Raw genomic sequence first — 7,984 nt, 5'->3', positions numbered from 1 at the left:
TAAAAATTAAATTATTTCATGACATTAAATTATTATAAAAGTATTTGAAGGACCTAATACTCTCCAGTCACCATTTAGTATAGCTGTCCATCTCCCAGATTTTTTGTCTTTCTTATTTCATTTGTTCATTCATTTATTCAGCAAGTGTTTATCAGGTGCTCACTGTATATCAAGCATGGTTGTACACACAGGGACAAAGTAACATACAACAAACATACAAAAATTTCTGCCCTCTTGCAGTTTACTTTCTAGCAGTAAAAACAGAGAAGGCTAGGGATGGCCTCACTGAGAAGGCTCTATGTAAGGCCTGGAAAGATGTGAGGCAGAGAGCCTTGTGGAAATATGGAGGAGAAAAGTTTCAAGGAGGGAAGTAATCACAAAGGCCCTGATGTGCTGGGGAAATTGCAAGGAAGCCAGTGGAGGGGAGTGAGAATGGAGGAGAGTAACAGGAGTTGAGATCAGAGAAGTATTGGGGTGTCAGAGCATGTAGGGCCTCGTGGGCCATTATAAGGCCTTTGACATTTATTGGGAGCAAATAGAGGTTTGGTTTTGTTTCATTTAAATGTAATTCTTATTTTCAAATAAGTCTAAGTATCTAGAAAAATTGCCAAGATAGTATAGAGGTCCTGTATACCCTTTACCTAACTTTCCCTAATGTGAATATCTTATGTGACCCTAGTGCATTTTTCAAAACTAAGAAATTCACACTGTGTACTGCACTACTAACTAAACTATGGACTTCATTTAGATTTATCAGTTTTTCAGCTAAGATTCCTTTTCTGTTCCCTAGATTCTGATCTAATTGAGAATACCACATTGCATTTAGAAATGGAGGGTTTTGCAGAAAGGACTGACATGGCCTGACTTTCATTTTGCAATACTACTCTGCTTCTCTCTCTGTTCTTGGAACTCACTTGCTATGTACAGCATTCCAGCTTCACTTATACTGGAGCAATGAATACCCATAATAAAATTATTATTTAGTGGTAGCTGCTGATCCAATGTATCAAACAGTAGTAGTTGATTTTCATTCAACCTGACATTTAGTAGATGCAACCCAATGATTCCCAACAGGTATAAACCAAAGTTAATTTTAGATTGTGATAAAGAATAATAAGCATTCATTTGAGCAAAAAGAGCTACAGTCTGAAAGACATAGATCAAGGTAGCAATCTAAATTGTGGTCCACCAACAACACAGAGGGGACACTGCCTTTTCTAGTGAAACTTCCTACCCAGGTTCTCAATTAGGTCCATTTCATTTAAATTGTTCAGTTCTGATTGTTCAGGAGAGGTCTTGGTCATTTGGTGAAAAGATGAAACCTGGGTTTCCCTGTAGTTTGACTCAAACCGTATAAACAAATAGGGGATTTTGCAGGAAGCTGAGGGTTCAGTCTGAGGTTCTTCCTGGAACACAGAGTAGGAGAGGAGCCCCAGTCAGCAAATGGCCACTAGACATTAATTATTTATAAAACTTGGGCCTTTCATTGACCATGGGAGTTCATCTCAGATTAATTTCTTCTCAGGGTTCACACCGAATTAATCTTTCTTTTTGGGGCCACACAGGTGTTAAGGTAAATCAGCCATGCATTTGAGAACATATAATTACAGAAGTCATATGTTCAATGGGAGAAACTAGGCTTCAGAAATAGGATTATTGGTCAAGAGCTCAATTAGATCAGTTATCCAAACATGGCCCATAGTAAAGTTTAACTGTGAATTTTGCTTTTGTGTTCATGTTATAAGATATAGTTGAGTCAACTTATTTGGGGGTCCAATTAAGTAGCACTTTACAGTATTGCATACTGACAAACTGCTTTTACAAGTAGTATTCCTATAACCAATAAAATACAAAATATACTACATCAGGCATCATTTAGAAGAGATTTTGTTTCTTAGAGTGATGTGTGCAGAGACAGAAGGTCAGGGTTCCCTGGTTAACAAAATGTCCGAATCATGCAATTTAGAGCACCATGTGCTCCAACCACCTGTTTTAAGTAATTACCTTTAAATTGGGGTACTGATTAATTAAATCCCATTTTTCTGGTAAATTTGCTTAGTGACAATATAGTTATCCAAATAATAGCTCCCATTTTCCTTAACATTTTGTGCTGAGATATATTAATCTTTTAATGAATTCCATCAACTGTCAGAGAGACATTTAATGATGAGGTAAATAAAACACTACCTACTAAAATGACACAAAGTACCCTATTAAATATGTTTAATTCATATCATTTGCTTTTCACACTGAGGGCATTTGCACACATTTACTACCAATTTTAAATGATATAGGTTAATATTATTTAAGGAGAATTCTCCTGAAAATAGATTACATTCCTTTTAATTAGGTTATTTACTTACATCTTAGCACAATATATTTTTACCTTTTTAGTATTAAAGTCTCAGAAATGTCTTATGTTTTGAACTCTAATCTATTAAGCACATTTTCCCACTTAATTATTATTTTAATGGTATATTTCCCATTCTGAGATTTATCTCAGATAAGTCTCCTAGAGAAATAATAGAATACAGATTTGTATAAGAAAAATAAAAAATTGCTTGCCATTTCTTAATTTTAGTAAAATTAGTTCACTGGATAAACAGACAGGAATGATGGAAAGGAGGTAATTGCAACAAGCAATATATCATGTTTTATGCAAATTTTATAGGGAAATACAATAAAATCTGATGTTACTTAAGGTTGACTGTGGAGGCCGGGTTCTTACGTCAATTAACACATTAAAATTTGGCTGATGTCTTTTTGTGGGTGACTGTTGCCAGCTACTATCTCACAGTGCTTGTCTAGAAAGCCTTTTCAACTTTTGATTTGCATAAACCTATTGACCTGAAAGCTTCCTGTCTCATTGTTCTACATCACTGTAGTGAAAGGATGCTATGAGTTATGCTATCACCCTGCCAGATGATCTTTATGCACTGGTATTGTGGTTTTTTTTTAATCTTCTGAATAGACATGCATTCTGATTAATTGCCTAATAAAATTTAATCTATTGGAAGCTTAGTTTCTCTTATGAGATTTCAACATTTAAAATTATAGATATAATTGCAATTACAATAACTTCTGTAGCAGAGATTCATATTGAAAATTGTGTGATTTGCCTCGACAGTACCATCATCCCTTGATAGAAACTGGGCATATCAACTAGGAAATCTGAAAATAGCAGTCTATTCTATTCTCTCTGCTATTATAAGTACCTCCTTAAGAAAACTATCCATAGAATATGTCACTTCAAGATGACATTTCCAGATGCAAGGGGAGTGGGGTAGAGTGGGGAAATGCGTGAAAAAGATGAAGGATTTAAGAAGTACAAATTGGCGCCCTAACCGGTTTGGCTCAGTGGATAGAGCATCGGCCTGCGGACTGAAAGGTCCCAGGTGCGGTTCCGATCAAGGGCATGTACCTTGGTTGTGGGCACATCCCCAGTGGGAGGTGTGTATTAGGCAGCTGATCGATGTATCTCTCTCATCGATGTTTCTAACTATCCTTCTCCCTTACTCTCTGTAAAAAAAATCAATAAAATATATTTAAAAAAAAAAGAAGTACAAATTGGTTGTTACAGAATAGTTATGGGGATATAAAGTACAGCATAGGGAATATAGTCAATAATCTATAATAATAAAAGCATAATATGCTAATTAGCCAAGAAGGATGGCCTTCTGGATGACCTTCCAGACAAAGCCATGGCGGCAGGGGCTGAGGCAGAGGTGGCTGCTGCAGCATGTGGGGACTGAGGCAGAGGCCCCCAGCCACCACTGTGGGTGGAGGCCGAGCCCCTTGCATGAATTTCGTTTATCAGGCCTCTAGTCCTATATAATAAAAGCTTAATATTCTAAGTGTCTGGTCATCTGGTCAGCTGTTCAAGCAATCAAAGTGTAATATGCTAATGATATGCTAAGGCCTCTCAATCACTTGCTATGACATGCACTGACCACCAGGGATCAGACACTCCGACTGGTAGGATAGCTTGCTACTGGGATCCGGCCAATAGGGACTGAGTGAGATGGGCTGGACATGCCCTGGAGCCTTCCTCAGTCCCTTCTCGGCTGGCCAACCTTCTGCATCCCTCCCTGGCCCTGATCGTGCACCAGTGGGGTCCCTCAGCCTGCCTGTACCCTCTTGTAATCCAGGACCCCTCAGGGGATGTTGGAGAGCCAGTTTCAGCCTGATCCTGCAGGCCAGGCTAAGGGACTCCCCTGGTGCATGAATTTGTGCACTGGGCTCTAGTATTCTAATAACTATGTGTGGTGTCAGATGAGTACGAGATTTATCAGGATAATCAGTTAGTTAGATAATGCCTAATCACTGGGGTGTACACCTGAAGCTAATATAATATTGGATGTCAACTGTAATTGAAAAAAACACATTATTTTTAAAAGGATAGCTTTATCCAATAGGATCATCTCTCATAGATGCCAGAAAAGAGGTCAGTTTTCAGTAGAAATAAGCATATATTTACTTGCCAACATCTATCATACCTTATAAAATTGTAGTTATCTATACTAATAAAAGGGTAATATGCTAATTAGACCAGGACACGTTCTGGACAAAGCCATGGTGGCAGGGCTGAGGCAGAGGTGGTGAGGGGCGATCAAGCAGCAGGGGAGGGCAGTTGGAGGTGAGCAGGCTGGCGGAGGGGCAGTTAGGTGCAATCAGGCCGGCAGGGGAGCAGTTAGGGGGCGATCAGGCTGATAGGCAGAAGCAGTTAGGGACAATCAAGCAGGCAGGCAGGCAAGTGGTTAGGAGCCAGCAGTCCTGGATTGTGAGAGGAATGTCCCATATTGGAGAGGGTGCAGGCCGGGCTGAAGGATAACCCCCTGTGCACGAATTTCGTGCACGGGGCCACTAGTCCTATGTAATAAAAGCTTAATATGCAAATTCCTCGAACAGCCCTCAGCCCCTCACCCAGGCTGGCCAGACACCCCAGCAGGACCCCCACCCTGATCCGGGACACCCTTCAGGGCAAACCACCTGGCCCCCACCCATGCACCCGGCCTCTATCCTATATAATAAAAGGGTAATGTGCAGATTGACCCTAACAGCAGAATGACTGGGACTGACTGGTCACTATGACACACATTGATCACCATGGGGCCAACGCTCAATGCAGGAGCTGCCCCCTGGTGGTAAGTGCTCTCCCACAGAAGGAGCGCTGCTCAGCCACAAGCTGGTCTCATGGCTGGCAAGTGCAGTGGCGGTGGAGGGAGCCTTTCCCGCCTCTGCAGCAGCGCTAAGGAGCAGCAAGCAGGTGGGCGGTAAGGAGCAAGGGGTCCCGGACATTCCCTGAGAGCCAGACTGAAGGACACCTCCCGCCCCCGCCTGCAACCAATGCATGAATTTCATGCACTGGGCCTCTAGTTTGTTATAATTGGGTGTGATCATTTACAAAGTTGGTGTTATTTGCTATTAGTAAGAACTGATCTTCTGGTTATCTTTAAAGTAATCTATTGTGTAGTAGTAACAGTAACAGTAATAGCTAATGTTTATGTAACACTGTGTGCTAGGTAACATTTTATTTGGGAAAAGTTTTCAATTAGCAATAATCGCGCCTCGGATAAACCTCATTGGCTATGATACTGCCACTGTGCAAAGCTAGGTAACATTTTGATTGCTTGTATTTATGTGACTAAAATTTTTGACACTGTCTTAATGTTATTCTTTGTGATTAGTGAGACATATTGGAAATAGCTAAGCTAAAGCACACATTTGTAAAATATGAAAAAATTACATATAACTCAATATGAATTCTACCTTGTAAGATTCCTATCCATGATATTGAACTCAGCATTATTATTTCATTTTACTATCATCAGGCTTAAATACACAGATTCATAGACACATTATAAGATATACACTGAGTGGCCGGATTATTATGACCACCTGATGTTTGTAGGCAAATTAGCTATAATTTCACGCTGAAGTTGCTAGAGGGCCAGACCATTATAAACGTCTGAATTACACAACATACCTAAGTATCGTTGCTGATAAAGTTCATCCTATCATGTTGATGGCATATCCCAATGGAGATGGCTTCTTCCAACAAGACAATGCACCATGCCATGGTGTTCTTATTGTGCAGGAATGGTTTCAAAAATATGAGGAAGACTTTACCTTGCTTAGGTGGCCCCCACAATCACCAGATCTCAATCCAATTGAGCATTTGTGGGATGAAGTTAAAAGAGCCATCAGGCAGCTAGTTCCACAACCATAAAATCTCACAGAACTGGACAGTGCTATTCATCAGGCATGGTGTCAGATTCCTCGCATCACCTTTCAACATCTCGTGGAATCAATGCCAAGAAGAATCGCCACAGTATTGAAGGCAAAAGGTGGCCCAACGAAGTTCTGATGGGGTGGTCATAATAATCTGGCTGGTCATAATAATATGGCCACTCAGTGTATGTGCAAACTAGGATTTCACTATCTTAGTGTGCCATTTTTGAGATAGTTTCAATATCTGAAACAAACCAAGCTGTATCTATTACTTATGTGCATCTAGCTATATAACCAATGATTTGAAAATCAATGGCAAATGATTAATTTCATATACAAATCAGAAATCTACTTAAGTCAGTACAATTATGAGAGTTTTCCAATTCACTTGCCTTGCATCCTAGCACTTTATTAAATTTTATGGGCTTATATGACCTAGAAGACTAGGTTCAGTACTGGTAATCAACTTTTAGGATAATGGCCTCTTAGTAAGTCTCACATGTTTCACACTCTAACCACAAAGCTGAACTCAGAGCAGTTACCTCTTCATTTCAACCAGGGAATAATACTAACTAAAATGAAAAAATGTTTCTATGAAAGTAGGTTTGAATTCAAATAGACATCAATTTTCTGGGTATTATGTTAAGTTCACATTTGCATACATTTTCAATACAAATAAGTATATATATTTTTATGACAAGCAACATAAAACTGAAATTGAACAAGGAAATTCAAATGTTTGGAAATTGTTACTGCACAATTGATTTTAAATGTAAATTGTCATTGTGAGAAGTTCCAATATCAGCCCTCCTCCCTGCCTCCACTAACTTCAAACTTGGACCAAGACATCTTTAGATGACTGCAGAGATTGACTGGTAAGATCAATATTATGTAAAGAGCTGCCCTAGCTGGTTTGACTCAGTGAAGGGTCCAGGTTCAATTCCTGATCAGGGCACATGCCCAAGGTGGTGGGCTTGATCCCCAGAATGGGACTTGCAAGAGGCAGCCAATCAATGATTCTCTCTCATCACTGATGTTTCTATCTCTCTCCCTCTCCCTTCCTCTCTGAAATCAATAAAAATAAATTTAAATTTTTAAAAAGAGCTAATATGTGAGAGAATTTATATAGTTTATCGTCTTTAGTGAAATTTCAGATTCCTCAAAAGTTCTTGCTTCAGGACTGGTTTCAATATTCCCATTTAATCTTTCATCACTTTTGAGCAATTAATCATAATTATTTTTTAAATTTTATATCTTTTCCCTATTTTTTCTTTTCCTTAAATAAGGAAGCAAATGAGTAAAGAAGTGACCCAAAGTAAATAATAGTGAGAGGAGGATGAAAAAATGCTTTCTTAATTTGAAAACAATTATATCTGAATTATTCTTGTTCCATTGGATTCCTCTCAATCTTCATGGCAAAAGAAATATCATCCATCCAATATTAATATATAAAGAATGTTGCTCACACACTGGAAAGTATTGAATGTGCTTCAATCCCATTCTTACATATTAGGGATCAGAAAAATCCATTGAAGTAAATTAAGTGGCAGGATGTTATATAAAATTTTAGCTTAAAGATTACTTTGGCATTGGGATCAATGTGATTTTTGATCCAATACTTACCTCAAGCTTTTATGTTACTACTTAAAAAGCAATAAAAATAGGAGATGCCTAACTCACTGTCAGACATTTAATTGCTTTCCTTAGTGGACATCCTGGATTTGAAAACTTGTATTTTAGTTTAACCCATGTT

At 38.8% G+C, this 7,984-nt stretch overlaps 1 pseudogene; it reads right to left on the bottom strand.

Moving 5' to 3' along the window:
• Positions 1–5,482: 5,482 nt before the first annotated feature.
• On the bottom strand, positions 5,483–5,612 carry LOC132223295 (U4 spliceosomal RNA; annotated as a pseudogene).
• Positions 5,613–7,984: the final 2,372 nt, after the last annotated feature.

This window comes from Myotis daubentonii, chromosome 1 (genome assembly GCF_963259705.1).
Source record: "Myotis daubentonii chromosome 1, mMyoDau2.1, whole genome shotgun sequence".
NCBI lineage: Eukaryota > Metazoa > Chordata > Mammalia > Chiroptera > Vespertilionidae > Myotis > Myotis daubentonii.
The sequence above is the reverse complement of the archived record's forward strand: the minus strand, read 5'-3'. Positions and strand labels throughout refer to the sequence as shown.